The 22080-nt window shown below is 40.1% G+C and overlaps 1 protein-coding gene across 6 annotated transcripts in view; it reads right to left on the bottom strand.

Annotated features, from left to right (window-relative positions):
• The window catches only part of TMEM45A (transmembrane protein 45A), an 86364-nt gene that overhangs the window by 32075 nt on the left and 32209 nt on the right, over positions 1-22080 (bottom strand). Inside the window, exon 1 of one of the 6 annotated variants that reach the window (XM_043593974.1) lies at positions 18237-18335. The exons of 4 other annotated variants lie outside the window; for them this stretch is intronic. The gene's annotated coding sequence lies outside the window, so the exon portion shown is untranslated. Of the gene's footprint in view, positions 1-18236; positions 18336-22080 lie in introns of those variants that run through there. One more of the 6 variants, XM_043593969.1, reaches the window with a different exon arrangement.

Raw genomic sequence — 22080 nt, 5'->3', positions numbered from 1 at the left:
GTGAATTTAGAATAATAGTCATAAAATTAATCGCTGGGCTTGAAAACAGTATACAGGACAGCAGAGAATCTCTTGCTACAGAGATCAAGGGACTAAGGAACAGTCACGAGGAGCTGAAAAACGCTTTAAACGAAATGCATAACAAAATGGAAACCACCACAGCTCGGCTTGAAGAGGCAGAGGAGAGAATAGGTGAACTAGAAGATAAAGTTATGGAAAAAGAGGAAGCTGAGAAAAAGAGAGATAAAAAAATCCAGGAGTATGAGGGGAAAATTAGAGAATTAAGTGATACACTAAAAAGAAATAATATACGCATAATTGGTATCCCAGAGGAGGAAGAGAGAGGGAAAGGTGCTGAAGGGGTACTTGAAGAAATCATAGCTGAGAACTTCCCTGAACTGGGGAAGGAAAAAGGCATTGAAATCCAAGAGGCACAGAGAACTCCCTTCAGACGTAACTTGAATCGATCTTCTGCACGACATATCATAGTGAAACTGGCAAAATACAAGGATAAAGAGAAAATTCTGAAAGCAGCAAGGGGTAAACGTGCCCTCACATATAAAGGGAGACCTATAAGACTCGTGACTGATCTCTCTTTTGAAACTTGGCAGGCCAGAAAGAATTGGCACGAGATTTTCAGGGTGCTAGACAGAAAAAATATGCAGCCAAGAATCCTTTATCCAGCAAGTCTGTCATTTAGAATAGAAGGAGAGATAAAGGTCTTCCCAAACAAACAAAAACTGAAGGAATTTGTCACCACTAAACCAGCCCTACAAGAGATCCTAAGGGGGACCCTGTGAGACAAAGTCCCAGAGACATCACTATAAGCATAAAACATACAGACATCACAATGACTCTAAACCCGTATCTTTCTATAATAACACTGAATGTAAATGGATTAAATGCGCCAACCAAAAGACATAGGGTATCAGAATGGATAAAAAAACAAGACCCATCTATTTGCTGTCTACAAGAGACTCATTTTAGACCTGAGGACACCTTTAGATTGAGAGTGAGGGGATGGAGAACTATTTATCATGCGACTGGAAGCCAAAAGAAAGCTGGAGTAGCCATACTTATATCAGACAAACTAGACTTTAAATTAAAGGCTGTAACAAGAGATGAAGAAGGACATTATATAATAGTTACAGGGTCTATCCATCAGGAAGAGCTAACAATTATAAATGTCTATGCGCCGAATACCGGAGCCCCCAAATATATAAAACAATTACTCATAAACATAAGCAACCTTATTGATAAGAATGTGGTCATTGCAGGGGACTTTAACACCCCACTTACAGAAATGGATAGATCATCTAGACACACGGTCAATAAAGAAACAAGGGCCCTGAATGAGACATTGGATCAGATGGACTTGACAGATATATTTAGAACTCTGCATCCCAAAGCAACAGAATATACTTTCTTCTCGAGTGCACATGGAACATTCTCCAAGATAGATCATATACTGGGTCACAAAACAGCCCTTCATAAGTTTACAAGAATTGAAATTATACCATGCTTACTTTCAGACCACAATGCCATGAAGCTTGAAATCAACCACAGAAAAAAGTCTGGAAAACCTCCAAAAGCATGGAGGTTAAAGAACACCCTACTAACGAATGAGTGGGTCAACCAGGCAATTAGAGAAGAAATTAAAAAATATATGGAAACAAACGAAAATGAAAATACAACAATCCAAACGCTTTGGGACGCAGCAAAGGCAGTCCTGAGAGGAAAATACATTGCAATCCAGGCCTATCTCAAGAAACAAGAAAAATCCCAAATACAAAATCTAACAGCACACCTAAAGGAACTAGAAGCAGAACAGCAAAGGCAGCCTAAGCCCAGCAGAAGAAGAGAAATAATAAAGATCAGAGCAGAAATAAACAATATAGAAACTAAAAAAACTGTAGAGCAGATCAACGAAACCAAGAGTTGGTTTTTTGAAAAAATAAACAAAATTGACAAACCTCTAGCCAGGCTTCTCAAAAAGAAAAGGGAGATGACCCAAATAGATAAAATCATGAATGAAAATGGAATTATTACAACCAATCCCTCAGAGATACAAACAATTATCAGGGAATACTATGAAAACTTATATGCCAACAAATTGGACAACCTGGAAGAAATGGACAAATTCCTGAACACCCACACTCTTCCAAAACTCAATCAGGAGGAAATAGAAAGCTTGAACAGACCCATAACCAGCGAAGAAATTGAATCGGTTATCAAAAATCTCCCAACAAATAAGAGTCCAGGACCAGATGGCTTCCCAGGGGAGTTCTACCAGACGTTTAAAGCAGAGATAATACCTATCCTTCTCAAGCTATTCCAAGAAATAGAAAGGGAAGGAAAACTTCCAGACTCATTCTATGAAGCCAGTATTACTTTGATTCCTAAACCAGACAGAGACCCAGTCAAAAAAAGAGAACTACAGGCCAATATCCCTGATGAATATGGATGCAAAAATTCTCAATAAGATACTAGCAAATCGAATTCAACGGCATATAAAAAGAATTATTCACCATGATCAAGTGGGATTCATTCCTGGGATGCAGGGCTGGTTCAACATTCGCAAATCAATCAACGTGATACATCACATTAACAAAAAAAGAGAGAAGAACCATATGATCCTGTCAATCGATGCAGAAAAGGCCTTCGACAAAATCCAGCACCCTTTCTTAATAAAAACCCTTGAGAAAGTCGGGATAGAAGGAACATACTTAAAGATCATAAAAGCCATTTATGAAAAGCCCACAGCTAACATCATCCTCAACGGGGAAAAACTGAAAGCTTTTTCCCTGAGATCAGGAACACGACAAGGATGCCCACTCTCACCGCTGCTGTTTAACATAGTGCTGGAAGTTCTAGCATCAGCAATCAGACAACAAAAGGAAATCAAAGGCATCAAAATTGGCAAAGATGAAGTCAAGCTTTCGCTTTTTGCAGATGACATGATATTATACATGGAAAATCCGATAGACTCCACCAAAAGTCTGCTAGAACTGATACAGGAATTCAGCAAAGTTGCAGGATACAAAATCAATGTACAGAAATCAGTTGCATTCTTATACACTAACAATGAAGCAACAGAAAGACAAATAAAGAAACTGATCCCATTCACAATTGCACCAAGAAGCATAAAATACCTAGGAATAAATCTAACCAAAGATGTAAAGGATCTGTATGCTGAAAACTATAGAAAGCTTATGAAGGAAATTGAAGAAGATTTAAAGAAATGGAAAGACATTCCCTGCTCATGGATTGGAAAAATAAATATTGTCAAAATGTCAATACTACCCAAAGCTATCTACACATTCAATGCAATCCCAATCAAAATTGCACCAGCATTCTTCTCGAAACTAGAACAAGCAATCCTAAAATTCATATGGAACCACAAAAGGCCCCGAATAGCCAAAGGAATTTTGAACAAGAAGACCAAAGCAGGAGGCATCACAATCCCAGACTTTAGCCTCTACTACAAAGCTGTCATCATCAAGACAGCATGGTATTGGCACCAAAACAGACACATAGACCAATGGAATAGAATAGAAACCCCAGAACTAGACCCACAAACGTATGGCCAACTCATCTTTGACAAAGCAGGAAAGAACATCCAATGGAAAAAAGACAGCCTCTTTAACAAATGGTGCTGGGAGAACTGGACAGCAACATGCAGAAGGTTGAAACTAGACCACTTTCTCACACCATTCACAAAAAAAAACTCAAATGGATAAAGGACCTAAATGTGAGACAGGAAACCATCAAAACCTTAGAGGAGAAAGCAGGAAAAGACCTCTCTGACCTCAGCCGTAGCAATCTCTTACTCGACACATCCCCAAAGGCAAGGGAATTAAAAGCAAAAGTGAATTACTGGGACCTTATGAAGATAAAAAGCTTCTGCACAGCAAAGGAAACAACCAACAAAACTAAAAGGCAACCAACGGAATGGGAAAAGATATTCGCAAATGACATATCGGACAAAGGGCTAGTATCCAAAATCTATCAAGAGCTCACCAAACTCCACACCCGAAAAACAAATAACCCAGTGAAGAAATGGGCAGAAAACATGAATAGACACTTCTCTAAAGAAGACATCCGGATGGCCAACAGGCACATGAAAAGATGTTCAGCGTCGCTCCTTATCAGGGAAATACAAATCAAAACCACACTCAGGTATCACCTCACGCCAGTCAGAGTGGCCAAAATGAACAAATCAGGAGACTATAGATGCTGGAGAGGATGTGGAGAAACGGGAACCCTCTTGCACTGTTGGTGGGAATGCAAATTGGTGCAGCCGCTCTGGAAAGCAGTGTGGAGGTTCCTCAGAAAATTAAAAATAGACCTACCCTATGACCCAGCAATAGCACTGCTAGGAATTTATCCAAGGGATACAGGAGCACTGATGCATAGGGCCACTTGTACACCAATGTTCATAGCAGCACTCTCAACAATAGCCAAATTATGGAAAGAGCCTAAATGTCCATCAACTGATGAATGGATAAAGAAATTGTGGTTTATATACACAATGGAATATTACATGGCAATGAGAAAAAATGAAATATGGCCTTTTGTAGCAACGTGGATGGAACTGGAGAGTGTGATGCTAAGTGAAATAAGCCATACAGAGAAAGACAGATACCATATGGTTTCACTCTTATGTGGATCCTGAGAAACTTGGCAGGAACCCATGGGGGAGGGGAAGGGAAAAAAAAAAAAAAAGAGGTTAGAATGGGAGAGAGCCAAAGCATAAGAGACTGTAAAAAACTGAGAACAAACTGAGGGTTGATGGGGGGTGGGAGGGAGGAGAGGGTGGGTGATGGGTATTGAGGAGGGCACCTTTTGGGATGAGCACTGGGTGTTGTATGGAAACCAATTTGTCAATAAATTTCAGAAAAAAAAAAAAAAAAAGGAGGAAGCATAGGAACACATGGCTGCAGTGTTTGAGGAGGATGCTTATTCTCACCGTTTTTACCCTTTGGATTCTTTTTTTTTTCCCTTAGTTGTGACCAGGTAGTTTTATATATTTATATAAATTTGCACATTTTGGAAAAATTCCAAACAAGTTCTATTTTAGGCTTTGGAGGGCCTATGGTAGACAGCCATGGGTCATTAGAAAAAAAAAAAAAAGAAACAGAGGAAGACAAATTAGGTACATCTAAATATATTGAGAATTTTTTCATAGGAAAACCTCTGAATAAAGAAATATTTACAATAAAAAAAAAAAAAAAGAAAAAGATGGATAATGTGGGCATAATGCCACCCTCAAATAATGGAAGTGGTGGTGAGGGAGGACAAGTCATGTTCAAAACCAGCTATTGGAAAAATAAGTGAATAAAACAAGCAGAGGCTGAAACCAGTATGGTGACACCTAAACATTGTACAATTTTGTTGATGTAGGGGAGGAAATGTCGGCAGAATAACTCTTCTGTTTCTTTGCCTCTTGGTGTCAGGAAATGTATGTCTCGTTGTTTATTTTAATTACTATTTTTTTTAAAATAGCCCCCCCTCAAAAAAGATAGGCGCAACATAGGAAATAATGACTCCTGATTTTGGCAAGTGCCTCTGACAAGTAAAGAAAGAAACAGGGTAATTTCAGCTCTTGAGAAAATAACGCAAAGCAATAAGAGCGCTCAGGCTCAGTTTGGGGCGGTGGGGACAGTGGTTCCACTTCTGAAGTTCTGAGCTAGGCTGGGCTGAGCTAAGCTCAAAGATCAAGGCTACAGTAGGGAACACATGTAAAGTTTATGACACCATTGGCCCAGTCCTGCCCTCAAATACATCCATTTTTACTGGTTCCATTTTGCAGAAGAGGCATTTAGACATTTGGCAGCTTGCCTGAATGTTTGTAGCCAATAAGTGGTACAAGGCAGAAAAGCAACCCAAATCTCTGGGGTACAGATTGGCGGTTTTCTTTCTGCAACACCATAATAACCTTGTTTTAGTTTCCTGTTGTTGCTTTAACAAATTACTGCAACATCTTACAATTCTGGAGGTCAACAGTCTGAAATGAGTCTCACTCAGACCTCATTCTCTCTCACTGACGCTGACCCCATTCTCCTGTTGCCACTTGTCCTGATTCTGATTCTCCTGCCTTACTGTTATAAGAACCCTTGTGATTACATTGGGTTTAACCTGAATAATCCATAGTCATCTCCTCATCCCCAAATCCTTAATTTAATCAGATCTTCCAAACACCTTTTACCATGTGAAGGAAACCAGAATGTGTCACCCCAAAATATGTCTCTTTGACATAAAAATTATTTCGAGCTGAAGGCAATTAAGAATGCAGGGAAAACTCTCTATATCCTCCCTTTTACTGACTAAACACAGGTTATAAATTCCCCTTTCACTGGAGACAGATGCTTATCAGCCCAGAGATGGCACCAGAGAAATCCGCAAACAAAACTTATTCCATTAGTTCCCTCCCGTATATTTATCTTCCCATGGTTTTCTGTCCTTGGAAGCTTAAAACTGATTTACTTTGTCCTGTCCTTTCTCTATCTTGTTCTTTGTTAAAGATGTACATAAGCCAGAATTCTAAGATGCTGCTTTGAGTTACTTTTTGTTAAGGTTTCTCCTGAGTGATGTGCACTGCACAGGTTAAAAAACTGTTTTCTTCTTGTTATCTGTCTTTTTGTTAAAGAGTCCCAGCTAAAAAACCAACACGGGTAGAAGTCAACTTTTGCCACCCTTATACATGTAAGGTAACATCTTCTGGGTTTCTAGAGATTAGGGCATGAACATCTTTGAGGCCAAAACTGACCACACCCCCTTAGGAATGCCAGTCACAAGAAGGGCTTCTGACAATCACAAAAACAACATTTTTAAAAATCACTGACAGAGGGGAAGAAGAGAACAGTAATAGAAGGAGGCTTCGACAGACTCACAGGATCCATGTCACTGAGGGAGGCTCAAAAGCATAGTGATGTCTACTTCTGATCCTGGCTATACATAGAATCCCTTGAAGACCTAACAAAAAAAGCAACCAATGCCTGGATCTCAACTCCTAGAATTGCTTCAATTAGTGTGGGTAAACCTGGGCATCAGCATTTTAAAATCCCCCCCCCCCCAGGGGATTAATAACTCAGATTCTGGAATCAGACTACTTGAATCCAAAGGCCAGATTCACCTCTGTAGGCTTGATCTGAAGCATATTATTTAACTTTGCCTCAGTTTCTTCTATAAAATGGGAATTATTCCATTAATAGAACTACTTTATAAAGCTGAGGATAAACTGACCTAATGCTAGTAAAGTTCCTGCCGCATAGTAGGTACTGCATAAATGTCTCAAAGCTCTCCAGACGGCTATCCTTCCTCCTCAGGCTGGTGCCCACTGTGATTTCTGTGCATGTCCAGGATGTGAAGAGCGGGGTCAGGAGGCACCACAAGCCTCCTGTGATGGGCTCTGGAAGTGCTTCCCCCAATGTGCCAAGGGAGGGGCAGCAGTAGGAGTGGAGTTGCAGGAATGCATAAAAATTAGACAAGTGAATAAGAAGAAACAACCAGAAAGGCTGGAGTGGAGGTGGAAGAGGTGTGATTGGTCCATGCAAGTTAGGAGGAACGCTCAGGGTCCGGTGATGGTGATCAGGGTTTCAATGTCTGCTAGAGCAGTGGTTCTCCACACAGCCACCACAGCAAAACCAAGAACAAGAACAAGAACAAGAACAAAGAACAAGAAAAAGAACAAGAACAAGAAAAACACTTAGAGCCTCTGGTTCCCATGCAGAACAATTAAATCAGAATGTCTGAGGGTGAGGCCTGGGAATCCTCTTTCTTTCTTTCTTTCTTTCTTTCTTTCTTTCCTTTTTCATTTTGTAAGCTTTCCAGATGATTCTAGTTAGCCAGAGTTGAAAGCACTGGGCCCTTCTCATAAACCTGCCATCTAAGGTTAGTCAGCCTCACCTACCACAACGTGAAGTGAAGTGGAGAGAAAGGCTCATGGTGACAGGATTCCTATTCTATGCCAACACACCTGACACGCACCAATGAATTTAATCCCACAATTATTATCACTGTGTTAGAGATAATAGTAAAGAGGTGCATTTCATAAGAACTGTAATGTGATTATAGTGTCATGACTGAACCCAAGACTCAACCCCAAGTCTATGTCCAAAAGGGACAATGGAAGAAAAATGACCCTTTAGAGAACCCACCACTCTAGGAGCCAAAATAAAGTCCTCTCGATTCCATGAGAGGAATCATTTAACCAGACAGAGACTTGAAAAGTTAACTCACTTCCCAAGTCCATAAGCTTGTAAGTGGAAAAACCGGAATCTTGACTCAAGTCTGTCCACCTCTAATCCTCACCCTCTCTTCCATCATTTCTGCCCTCCACACCTCAAAAGCTAATTGTTACAACCATAACAAGAATCGTTCACTGAATGCTGGCTGTCTCAAACACTGTACTGAGAACTTGACATGTATTCTCCAAGGAAAATCAAGTAAGATGACTGGGACATATCAACAAAATAGTTAATATACGGGGTAAGGGGCAGCACCACTTGGGAGGGTTAGAAATGCAGCTTCTCTGGTCCCACCCCCAACCTGAGTCAGAATCTGCATTTAAAAAAAAAATCCCCCGGGGAATTCATCATCGCATTACAGTTGGAGAAGACTGGGATGACTGGGTGGCTCAGTCCCTTAAACATCTGACCTCAGCTCAGGACTTCACAGTTCGTGGGTTTGGGCCGGGTCGGGCTCTGTGCTGACAGCTCAGAGCCTGGAGTCTGCTTAGAACTCTGTGTCTCCCTCTCTCTCTGCCTTTCCCCCACTCACGCTCTGTCTCTCAAAAATAAATAAACACTTAAAAAAATTTTTTTAAGTTGCAGAAGACTGCTTTAGGTGGTTTTTATTCTGCTTTTTATCTTTCCAAAGAGGTGTTTTGGTGATGTGTAGGCACGGCCTAAGATTCTCCATTTACCAGACCTTACAAGGCTCCAGTGAACAATACACAAGGAAGCAGCTGCCTGCATTTGGTGGTTTACAATGCTGCCAGGAAGGGCAGAGGACCCCAAAACACCCTTTCCCCAGTACAAGTCTTTCCTTGGAGTCTCCCAGGGTGTCGGTCTCTAGATGCACACTGTTGGATTCCAAATACCCTCAGCAAAAGGGTCACTCCTTAACAAGACAAATTACACTGAAAGTGAGATTCACTAATAGCTTATGAAAGCCACAATGGGACAAAGCAGTGTTTCTCAAACTCGCGTAATATGCAAACATTTTAAAAGTAAAAAAAAAAAAAAAATTTCTTTCCAGAGCCACTATGTTGCCTTAAATTGTTTTTATTATAAACTTTCTTACATAGTAAAAATATATATTTGGACAATTATAAAAATAAACCAATTTACAAATTAAATATAAGAAAAACTATAAAACCAACACAACCAAATAAACAAATAAAATATAATAATTACTTCTGCTAAAATAAATGGACTTTCATGGCATGACTATCACAGTGACAGCTCCAGGGTATATTCTTTTTGGTTCAGAACATGTATATTATTTTGTCCCCCAGTTGACTCAATTTTCTATTCAAATTAAATTCCACTGAAAGGCTGTTTGGCATGTTAAGTCCATATTCTTTATGCATCAACCCTTGATAATTAAAGCAGTGCTTCTTGCCTGTCACAATCCTAAATAGAAATGTAAGCTGCAGCACAGATATCATTGGTTGAACTCCGATATAAGATGTGTATGCAGGTGATCTAGGAGATGCTAATAATATTTCTCAGTTCTTGTTGAAATGAAAGTGCAGAGTTAGATTATTATAATAGAAAGTTTATAGACCTTTTTCTCTGCCCACAAGAACATGTCGGCAGATGCCTAGGAATTATCAACTCCAATTTGGAAAATGCTGGAATGAAGAATTAGGAAGAACTGGGTGCCTGGGTGGCTCAGTTGGTTAAGAGTCTGACTTCGGCTCAGGTCATGATCTCCCAGTTCATGGGTTCAAGCCTAGTGTTGGACTCTGTGCTGACAGCCTGGAACCTGGAACCTGCTTCTGATTTTGTGTCTCCCTCTCTCTCTCTCTTCCCCTCTCCCCCGTGTGCTCTCTCTCTCTCTCTCTCTCAAAAATAAACATCAAAAAAAATTTTTTAAAGAATTAGGAAGAACTATACCTCAATAGTTAATGGGGGGAAATTCCTCTTTATATAAATATTTCAGCTAGTAAATGCAGAAGAAGTGATAGAATTTAGAATTCACAAGCCCTAATGAATTAATAAACTCAGCCACTAATAAACAAAGATGGCTAAATACAAATCAAAACCACAATGAGATACCACCTCACGCCTGTCAGAATTGCTACAATTAACAACTCAGGCAACAACAGTATTGGCAAGGACGCAGAGAAAGAACCCTTTTGCACTGCTGGTGGGAATGCAAACCGGTGCAGCAACTCTGGAAAACAGTATGGAGGTTCCTCAAAAAATTAAAAATAGAACTACCCTATAAATCATAAATTGCAGTATTAGGTATTTATCCAAAGGATACAAAAATGCTGATTCGGAAGGGCACATGCACCCCAATGTTTACAGCAACACTATGAACAATAACCAAAGTATGGAAAGAGATCAAATGTCCATCGACTGATGAATGGATAAAGAAGATGTGGTATATACACACAATGGAATATTACTCGGTGATCAAAAAGAATGAAATTTTGCCATTTGCAACAACGTGGATGGAACCAGAGTGTATTGTGTTAAGCAAAATAAGTCAGTCAGAGAAAGACAAATATATGATTTCACTCATGTGGAATTTAAGAAAGAAAACAGATGAACATAGGGAAAGGGAAGGAAAAATAAAATAAAAACAGAGAAGGAGACAAACCATTACAGACTCTTAAATACAGAGAACAAACTGAGGTTGTGGTGGGGTGTTGGGTGAGGGCATGGGTTAAATGGGTGATGGGCATTAAGGAGGGCACTTGATGTGATGAGCACTGGGTGTTGTATATAAGTGATGAATCACTAAATTCTATTCCTGAAATCATTATTACACTATGTTAACTAACTTGGATTTAAATTTTTAAAAAAATGGTTGACATCCCAGAGAGATAACCTGACAAGGTGTGCCTGAAGTATTCTTGCAAAAAAAAAAAAAAAAATAGCTTCGGTGTGATTCAGCCTCTCTATATAATTACCAATTGATAGGACATTCAGGGGCAGAGAAGCATGTCAAATGATATCTTAGGGATACAACAGTAAAATCCAGATGATGCAAAATTATACAGGACAAACTAGTTTCTTCAACAGATAAATTTAAGAAAAACAGAGGTAAAAGGAGAACACATATACCAATAGAGAGTTCTGAGTGGTATCTACAATTGTGATGTATGGACAATATTTAGGTCTTAATTCAAATAAAAATAATTCAGGATTTTAAATTTCACAGGGGTAATAATAGCATTGTGTTTAAGTTTTTTAAAGAATCTTTATTTTTTAGAGATACACACTGAAATATTATGGACCAAACAATATGACTTGAATTAGTTTCAAAATTGTAATGGTTGATTTCGTGTTAAACTTGCTAAGCTCATGATACCCAATTTTTAGTCAAACACCATCTAGATGTTGCTGTGAGGGTATTTTTTAGACAGAATCAACATTCAATATTTAGACATTGAATAAAGCAGATTACCCTCCACACCGGGGGGGGGGGGGGGGGGAGGGGGGGCAGTGGAGAGTTCATCTAATCATTTGAAAGCTTTAAGAGAAAGGAAGTAATCTGGCCTCCAGATTGTTTTCCCAATAGAAACTGCAACATCAACTCTTCCTTGGGTCTCCAGCCTGCTGGTTTAGGACTTCAGATTTCAGACTTGCCAGCCCCCATAATTGCAAGAGTCAATTCCTCTAATCTCTCTCTCTCTTTCTCCAACCCCATGTATTTGTATATACATATACATACATCCTTCTGGTTCTGTTCTCTGGAGAATTCTAACACAAAAATAATGATTTGGGGGAGGAAAAATATGGATTAGGAAATAGATAAAAGAAAATTGGCTATGAGTTAGTGATTGTTGAAACTAGGTAACAAGTATGTTATACTATTTCTTCTACTTTAGGATCTTCTTGAAATTTTCCATTTGAAAACTTGGGAAAGATGAAAATAAATGGAAAAGTCAAGCAGAGACCCAGTTTTTCTGTCACTGAGCCTGACAACATAGCAGCATGTTAGAAATCAAGGCTGTCCTGATTTAAATCCAAGGCTGTGACTGCAAGACTCAAAAAGGAGAAATGAAAGCTGGAAGGGCTTGGCCTTGGAGGTGACTCTTCTCTTGATCATGAACTTCCAGTCTAATTTACACTGCACCTCCTCTGGCCCTCAGTACCTGCACATCCCTTTACCACAGCACTTTCTTGCACTTTTACTCTCAATCTCTTCTCACTAACCAGGAGTTCCTTACTCATTCAAGCACCAAGCTTGCATTAAAAAATGTTAGATCAATAAATCTAAGCAATGCCTATGCTTTTTTTAAAAACTTTTTTTAAGTTTATTTTTGAGAGAGAGACACACACAGAGAGACAGAGCATGAGAGGCGGAGAAGCAGAGAAAGAGGGAGATGCAGAATCCGAAGCAGGCTCCAGGCTCTGAGCTGTCAGCACAGAGCCTGATGTGGGAACCAAATTCACAAACCATGAGATCAGGATGCTTAACCAACTGAGCCACCCAAGCGCCCCTAAGCAATTCCTACTCTTAAGCCAACTCATGCTACTGCTTTCTAGCTCTTATTTTCTTCTAATTGTTAGAGCCTACCACTAAGTGCTCTATTTGTAATTTCTGCACATGCTCTGGTTCTAAATAGTCCACCCTCACCACCAAAGGGAGTGAATTTTGGCATTCGTCATCATAGAATTTTGTAAAATTAACCTTCAAAACCCCATTTCCTGGGCAAGAAACAAAATCCCATGCAACAAGTAGCCTAATTTGCAGTGCTTTTTTTCCAACTTCTTAAAAAGCAAAAGCTCTCTAACTCGTAGGATCTGTTATGAGAGCCATTCTTTTACCCAGCTTTGCCCCTGAGGTGGCATAATTTCAATGTGAATATTCATTCCAATGGGCTCTTTCTTTGGCTTTGTCATTGTATTCTGCATGGTTTGGGAATAAAATCATTGATTTCACAATTGGAGTTAAGAAAATCCTAGAATATCCCATTTTACAAATTAAATAAGTGAAAAAAAAATTGGCCCAATGCCAGATTTTATTTTGAATCAAATGTGTACAGGAGAGAGAAACTAAGAAAAGAAAAAAGAAAAAAAAAAAAAGAAGAGACAGAAATAGGCATCTCTGATAGGCATCTAACTCTAGCCTCCTCTAGAGGCGCTTGGGTGCCTCAGTCAGTTAAGTGCCAACTTTGACTAAGGTCATGATCTCGAGGTTCAAGCCCCACTTTGGGCTCTGTACTGATAGCTCAGAGCTGGAGCCCAGAACCTGCTTAGGATTCTGTGTCTCACTCTCTCTCTGACCCTCCCCTGCTCATTCTCTGTCTCTCTCTATTTCTCTCTCTCTCTCAAAAATAAATACAATGTTAAAAAAAATTAAAAACAAAAAAACTCTGGCCTCCTCTAAATTCACATTCAGACAACAAAAAGTGGAGAGTTTTGTAGTTCGCTATACTCCATGGAAAATGCTCTGACTCCTATACAAGAAAATGAGGGGTCAGAGTGAGTTGAAGACTCCTTCCCTCCTGCCCTATCCCCTGTCCCTTGATTCACCCTTAAAGTCATTACTTCAGCCTAAAGAAATATCCACCTTTGTTTCTGCCTCCACCTTACAGAAGGGCAGGGCACAAGGTCATGACAAACCTCAAGGTAAATGAGAATGAACATAGGGAATAAAGAAAAAAGAGTAAATTTTTCTAGGCTGGGCTGCCAGTGTCTGAGTTGAGTTACATGTCCATGAAAAACAGCAAGGCTTCGTGAGAAAACTATACACAAGCCTCATAGCCTTTGACAGAGATCTTAAAGGTCCCCAGAAAATATGTCAATAACCAGTGTTGACAACTATGCAAGAATGTCACCCACATTTCCAGTTCCTGCCCTTCAACACTTGGTACCACTTTGGACAATGTGATGTAAACCAAATTCAGCAGCAGCAACAACAACAACAACAAAAGTATAGGATACTCAGTGACATCTGAATTCTAGATAAGCAACAAATTTTTTTAGCATAAATATGTCCTATATGTTTCATGTGTTATTTGAAATTCAAATTTCACTGGGCGCCCTGTGTTTTATCTGGCATCCCATGAAAGGATTTCCATTGGGTAAAGAACATTGCAACAGCTCAGGGTAGAGATTTCTCAAGCCATACCCATGAAGCTGGGGAAGAATTTGACACTGAAGTGCCACATGAACATAAGAGGAAAGAATTCAAGAATATGTCTGTTTCAGGGTGCCTGAGTGGCTCAGTCAGTTAAGCATCTGATTCTCCATCTCAGTTCAGGTCACGATCTCACCGTTCACGGGTTCCAGCCCTGCATCAGGCTCTGTGCTGATGGTGATGGTGTGGAGCCTCCTTGGGATTCTGTCTTTCTTTCTGCCCCTCCCCTGCTTGTTCACCCTCTCTCTCTGCCTTTCTCTTTCTCTCTCTCTCTCAAATAAACTTGAAAAAGAAATATTTCTCTCCTCTCTCTGCCCCTCCCCTGTTTGTGTGCTCACTTTCTCTCTCAAAATAAATAAATAAACTTGGGGGGAAAAGATAATATTTCTGTTTCTCCAAGCATGAAATTCATTAGAAGAGACTGACATGTTTCTCTGAGTAAGAGATCCCAAGTTGATTTAGCTGTGACTTCTAGAGTCAGACATACTACCGTTGCACCACAAAGTCACAGGCCATGACTTTTGAATATTTCCAGATCTATATTTAAACATCCTGTACTTTTCTGGGGGCGCCTGGGTGGCTCAGTCGGTTAAGTGTCCAACTTCAGCTAGGGTCATGATCTCACTGTTTGTGGGTTCGAGCCCCACGTCGGTCTCTGTGCTGACAGCTCAGAGCCTGGGGCCTGCTTCAGATTCTGTGTCTTCCTCTCTCTCTCTCTGCCCCTCCCATGCTCACACTATGTCAATCTCTCTCTCAAAAAATAAACATTAAAAAAAAATTAAAAATGAATAAATAAATATCCTGTACTTTTCTGAATTATACCCTGGCTATTTATTTTTCTTTTCTTTTTAGAGAGAGAGTGAGTAAGGGAGAGGGGTAGAAGGAGAGAAAGAGAGAGAATCCATACTAAGCATGGAGCCTGACACAGTGCTCAATCCCAGAACCCTTGGATCATGCCCTGAGCCAAAATCAAGACTCAGACACTCAACCAACTGTGCCACCCAGGCATCCCTATCCTGGCTATTTATTAATCAAAACTGTCCCATTGCTTCATTTGTTAAATGAGGAATTTGATCTAAAACAGTGGTATCATCAGGTAAGCTACAGACCCCTGCATCAAGATGCCATTGTAAGAGGCCACCTGAACTGATATGTCTTTTTTTTTTCTCAGTCAATAGATACTAAAAGTATAGCCACAACCCAATTGTTGGATGGGGAAGGGAGGGATCCCAAAAGTCCTCTGATATTAAAAATGGGTCAATCTTGGGGCACCTGGGTGGCTCAGTCAGTTAAGCGGCCAACTTTGGCCCAGGTCATGATCTCGCAGTCCGTGAGTTCGAGCCCTGCATCGGGCTCTGTGCTGACAGCTCAGAGCCTGGAGCCTGTTTTGGATTCTGTGTCTCCCTCTCTCTGACCCTCCCCTGTTCATGCTCTGTCTCTCCCTGTCTCAAAAATAAATAAACATTAAAAAAAATTTAATACAAAAAAATGGGTCAATCTCTTATTTGCTAAGGTTGGAAGTATTAATCAATGATGATTTTCAATGTTTCTTCCAATCTCTTCATGATTCCTAGCATCAGAGCCACCAAATAATTGGTTCTTTGCTGGTTCTTCTGAAAATCAGTTCTGAACAAGTAGAACAAGAGTCGTGGGGCTCAAAGTTAGAAGGACTGATCATAAACAACAGACGTTGGTAATGATGCAAAAAAAGGGGAACCCTGTTACAGTGTTGGTAGGAATTCAAACCATGCAGCCATTTGGAATACAGTGTGAAGGTTCCTCCAAAAGTTAAAAATAGAACTACCCTATGACCCAGAAATTGCATTACTATTCATTTATACAAAAATACAGATTGGAAGAGGTACATGCACCCCAATGTTTATAGCAGCATTATCAACAATAGCCAAACTATGGAGAGAGGCCAAATGTCCATTGACAGAGGAACAAATAAAGAAAATGTGGCATACACACACTCACACACACACACACACACACACACACACACACACACAATGGAATATCACTCAACTATCAAAAAGAATTAAATTTTGCCATTTGTGACAGTGTGGATGGAACTAGAATGTATTATGCTAAGTGAAATAAGTCAGTGAGAGAAAGACTAATATCATATGATTTCACTCATATGTGGAACTTAGGAAACAAAACAGATGAACATATGGGAAGGGAAAAAGAGAGAGAGAGAGAGGGAAGCAAACCATAAGAGACTCTTAACAACAGAGAACAAACTGAGGGCTGATGGAGGAGAGGTGGGAGGAGGGATGGGCTAAATGGGTGATGTGTATTAAGGAGGGTACTTATTATGATGAGCATTGGATGTTATATCTAAGTAATGAACCAGTAAATTCTACTCCTGAAACCTATATTACGCTATATGTCAACTAAATAGAATTTAAATAAAAATTTGGAAGGAAAAAAAAAGAAGGACTGGACATAAAGTTGGTCAAGTATGATGGGCACTATATTAATCTTGCTGTTCCCTTAATGGTTTAACAAATACAATATATCTTCTGAATTCCTGTTGGTACTTTATTTCTTTTCCTATAGTCACATACCAAAGTAATTTAGATGGGGTAATTTATAGACATTTTGGTCTCCATAAATGAGTTGTTAAAAATTTGCTTTATTTTTAAATTTTTTTTAATGTTTATTTATTTTTGAGAGAGAGAGACAGAGCATGAATGGGGGGAGGGTCAGAGAGAGAGGGAGACACAGAATCTGAAACAGGCTCCAGGCTCTGAGCTGTCAGCACAGAGCCCGATGCGAGGCTCGAACTCACAAACCACGAGATCATGACTTGAGCCAAAGTCGGACGCTTAACCGACTGAGCCACCCAGGCACCCCCAAAATTTACTTTTTTGTTAATTTTCACTTATCCTTACTTCAAAAGTATTTATGATGCACTAACCCTAAACCAGGTATTATATTCTGCTCTTGATGACAAACTACTACATACTACATTTTACAAAGAGATAAATGCAAGGAAAGATGAAGTCCCTTGTTCAGTGTTTCCTGATGAAGATGATGCTCTCAAAATCATATATATCATAAATTATATTTATGTATTTTAAATACCTATTTTAAAATACTAATAGATGATGTGAGATTTTTATGTCTTGGTCTAAAAAAAAATTGAGAAACATGACTGTAGCCACATTTACTCACTTTCTGCCTTTGACTGCAAATATAAAAGTCAATCTTGACCCAAAGATTTCCTTCCACTTAGAGCTTCCTACCTTAAAAAAGACTCCTAATTACTCAGAGGACTCTGAAGCACAATGTGTTCTTTGTAACTTAATTTGTTTGAATTGTAACCTATCCTGTTGTAATCCAAAACTGATGGGAGAAAAAAAATTTAGAACTGTTTTGGTGATTATATTTTTCATTATTTATTTAAAATGCAAGTTGCCTAGTTCGCTCAGTGGGCTAAGCATCTGACTCTTGATATTGGCTCCAGTCATGATCTCACGGTTGGTGAGATCGAGTGCTGCATCAGGCTCTGCACTGAGCATAGAGCCTGCTTGGAATTCTCTCTCCCTCTCTCTATGCCCCTCCCCCACTTTCCCTCACATGTGCTCTCTCTCTCTCAAAATAAATAAACCTTAAAATAAAACAAAAGTAAAATAAAATAAAATAACAAGAATTCCTTATGACTAGTTTCCTTAAGCCTACCTATAGCACTGTCTACATGTTTCCTATGAGAAGACCTCACATTGCCTCCTCCTTTTAACGATGAGTCTTATACCAAGTCCAACAAAAACAAAACAGGTGAGGAAAGACAGCACCTTAAATCTGTGTGAGACTTTTAACACGTCCAAGCCCATGATCTGGTTAATTCCATGAAGGACGTTATGAAGTATGATCAGGAATGCGGGGAGAAGACGACTCACCTGAAGATTCATAACTGAGGTGTAACTAAACCGCCAGTCTCCTCTATTCCCAGCTTCAAACCTTTTTTTCACTGTTGCTCATTGACAGAAGTCAAAAAAGACATCTAATTAAAAGCGGACAAAAACATGTGATAAACCAGCAATAACAGGACTTTGGGGAGGGAAAGCCAACCAGAGACTGCCGTGCAAGAAAAATAATAAGCCCCACAAGGGCTAAAAAGATTTTTCAAGTAACTCCTTAGAATCTACTCGAACACAGTGAGGGGCCTCAGGGTCCTACACTGGATGGTCTCTTGAGGCCCCATCTGGCTCCCTGACACCACTATTCAGTGTCTGGTTGGCATCGCAGCTACACAGAAGTCAGATCACAATCCATCACCAGATATAAGGAGGTTGCAAAAAAAAATAAAAAAGAAAGCAAGGCCAGAGATTTCTGGAGGCAGCATTGTTAGTCAGCACATATATGGTTTACCATTTACTTAAACAGTGTGCATAGATTAGGGCTTAATATGGAGGAAGCACCTGCAAAATACTCTACTTACAGTGTCTTACCTTATCCTCCCACCTATTCTCAAAGGATACAAATTACTGCTAGCCTCCTGGTATTAACAAAGGAGGAAACCAAGGCTTAGAAAAGATAAGTAACTTACTGAAAGGGTTCTAGGTAAATGGCAGAGCTGGGATTTGAAGCTGGTGTGGGTGACTCTGGAACCCATGCTCTTACTAATCTGCCCTTGCCCCTCCCTGTGTGCTTCAAGGACAATGAGGACTCCAGCATGCCTGGCCCAGAAGGCAATGTAGGGCCGAAGTGGAAATACGGGAAGATGGCTAGAGATGAGGCTTCAAAGGCTGCTCAATGTCAGCCAAAGAAGCTGCCATTCCGGCTGTAGACTGAGCTTCGATGGGAAGTGTCATTATCCACGACAGGAAAAGGAAAGGGTGAAAATTGAGACAAGTGCAGAGCACCTGACATACGGCTCCCCTGCCAGTATCAGGAAGCTAGTAAAAGCTTTGAAGAAAAGAAGTTACGTGGTGTAAATGGTATTTCAGGAAGATTAATCTGACAGCCACGCACAGAAGGTATTAAAGGGAACAAGAGGCTGGAGGCAAGGAAACTGGTTAAGAGGCTATTGCAGACGCTTGTTTCTGAGATGACGAGTCTGAGTTGGAACAGAGCAGTGAGAACAGAGGAAAAGGGACAAATGTAAGTGTTACCCATGATGAAAGAACTGACTGGCCCAGAGGAGCTTCACAGCCAAGGCTATGGTCTGTGATGGTCTGAGGCAGTGTGAAGAGAGAAGGAGAAACACTACCAGCTGGTAGTTGCCTCAGCCCTGCACACTCAGGAACCTGCCTTTTCTGTCTCCTCACCAGACCACAAGCTCCGAAGACACAGGGACCTTTCTTGTTCCTGGCAGCTCCATACCACAGGCCAGGTGTTTGGTAGACTTAACAAATATCAACTGGCAGTCTGTTTCCTCTGTCTGAAACTCTGTTTCCACTTTTTCCTGGAAACTTCATGTAGGAAGGCCTTCCCGAAGGCCCAGCGAAAATGTTTCTTCTTCAGAGAGGCTCCCATGACCAGTCAGCCAAAATTATGTCCTCCAGTTTTCCTGCCCATAGAAAACCTTTCTTCACGGTACTTATTACAATGTGGAATTTTATATTTGTTGTTTTTTCATTTATTTATTTTTGTTGTTTTTGTCATCAGTGGTAGTTTCCCAACTTCCCCCACTACACTAAAAGCTCTGCAAGATCAGCATTTCTTTTCACCCCTGAGTCCCCAACAACCAGTACAGCACTGTCCCATAGAGATAAAATGCAAGCCATATATGTAATTTTAAATTTCCAGCAGTCACATCTTTTACAGTAAGAAGAAACAGGTGAAATTAATCTTAAGACTATGTTTTACTTAACCAAATATATCCAAAGTGTTATCATTTAAGTATGTGTGATTTATTGAAAAATTGATGGGATAGTTCACATTCCTTTTTTTTTTCTTTGTACTAAGTCTTTACTTTCTGTATTTTACACTCATAGCACATCTCAATGGGGACTAGACACACATCAAGTGTTCCATATTCGTGTATAGCTAGTCGCAACCATAATGGATAACACAGATCCTTGCAAGGTGTTTGACCTGTATTACTTACTTAATAAGTAAGATTCATGAGCAAGGGAAGGTGGAAAGGGAAAAAAGAAGGAAAAAAATGGGGAGAGGAAAAAAGACAGAGAAACTAACATTTGTCAGGTGTTTTACGTTAGGTTCTTTCATACATCAATAAATTATATGACTTATTTCTAACATCAACCCTGGTGAGGTAGACATTATGAAAACCATCTTTATTAACGTGACACCAGTTTATAAATGTCATGTAACTTGCCCAGGATTATGCTGTCTTTTGAGTGAAAGAACCAAGATTCAGAATGCAATCTTCCTTTCCCAATTGTGATGCCTGCACTCACAGAAGTCGTACATAACAAGTTTAGTCAAGCCCAGACTGTTATCTAAATCTCTCTTTCATCCAGATAAAACATCCCAGCGCTCCTATATATTGTTTTGAATCTTACAGACACTCTCATTTCAAAAGTGTGCTCTGATCATGGCAGGCTAACATGGCAGTCTCCCTTTTTCTCCTCCAGAAATGTTTTAGAGAAATCTTTATCCTATTTTCTGCTCTCCATTAGAACACCACTATGACCAAACAAAATTGTGGCATTTGCAGTACCCCAAATATGCCAAGCTCTCTAACATGCTTCCTAGCTCTACATAGGTTTCCTGCTACCTAGAACCTTTCTCCTTTACGCAGTTAACATGCATCCTACATGACTCAGTTCAAGAAAAAAAGAAAGAAGAAAAGGAAAAGACTCAATTTTTTCAGTCATCTCATCTCAGGCAAGGAATCTCCATGGCCCACTCTCCAAGTGTGAGGTCCCCCGTTTCTGTGTTCACAAAGCACTCACGTGGAATTTTTCATACAAACCATCATTATACTTCTAAGGTCTCCCTCACTAGACTGAACTTCTAGAAAGCAAGAACTATGTCTTTGATCTTTATATCCCCATTGGCCAGCATTTGTTGAATAGGTCGTTAAACAAGTAGATAAAGAAATGGATGGATCAATGAGCATGCTCATAGCCCTGTTTAAGTACAAGAAGCAATACCTGGTACCACACAGCCCAAAGAGTTAAAGAGGACTAGAGTGCTCTTGCAATACCTGCATTGCACTCGGCCAGTCATCAAGGTCTGGGTCACAGTAACAAGAGCAGATGGCATCAGATGAGCACCCAGTGATGCCTTCAACCATATCGTAAGAAACAATGTTTTAAGCTATGCAGAAGATGTAGCAAAATTGGGACTTACCCCACTGTTGGCTCCTGGGAGGTTAGAGATATGTGGAAGTCGGGAAATAGTTAGGGATGTAGTGGGTAGGAAGAAGCATCCTAAGCATCAAAATGTGGCCAGAGAGCCAAAGAGCCTAGGCATGCTAACCTGGAGGGACAGGGGACACGCAGTGTTGGTATCCATCTATCCCTCAGAAGGGAAAATGGTGGCAGACTGCACTGAGAAAAGTGCCAAACTGTAGGAACTTAGTTCTTCCTAACTCACAACACCTTGGGCAAGTATTTTTATCCCTGGGGATACCTTGAAAGATGTTTGTAGATGGAACTTTTGGCTGCACCTGAGATTGTGGTCTGTAGTAGGTGTTGGGCCAGAGCTTCTAAACTTTGATGCAGCACACTTGTGTACGGGGTACAGTTGTGCCAGAGGAAAATACAAATTCCCACAGTCCCCAGAACAGCCAGGTGAATGTAAGGTAGGAACAAGGCTTATGGAAGCCAG

Source organism: Prionailurus bengalensis, chromosome C2 (assembly GCF_016509475.1).
Source record: "Prionailurus bengalensis isolate Pbe53 chromosome C2, Fcat_Pben_1.1_paternal_pri, whole genome shotgun sequence".
In the NCBI taxonomy this organism is placed as follows: Eukaryota; Metazoa; Chordata; class Mammalia; order Carnivora; family Felidae; genus Prionailurus; species Prionailurus bengalensis.
The sequence above is the reverse complement of the archived record's forward strand: the minus strand, read 5'-3'. Positions and strand labels throughout refer to the sequence as shown.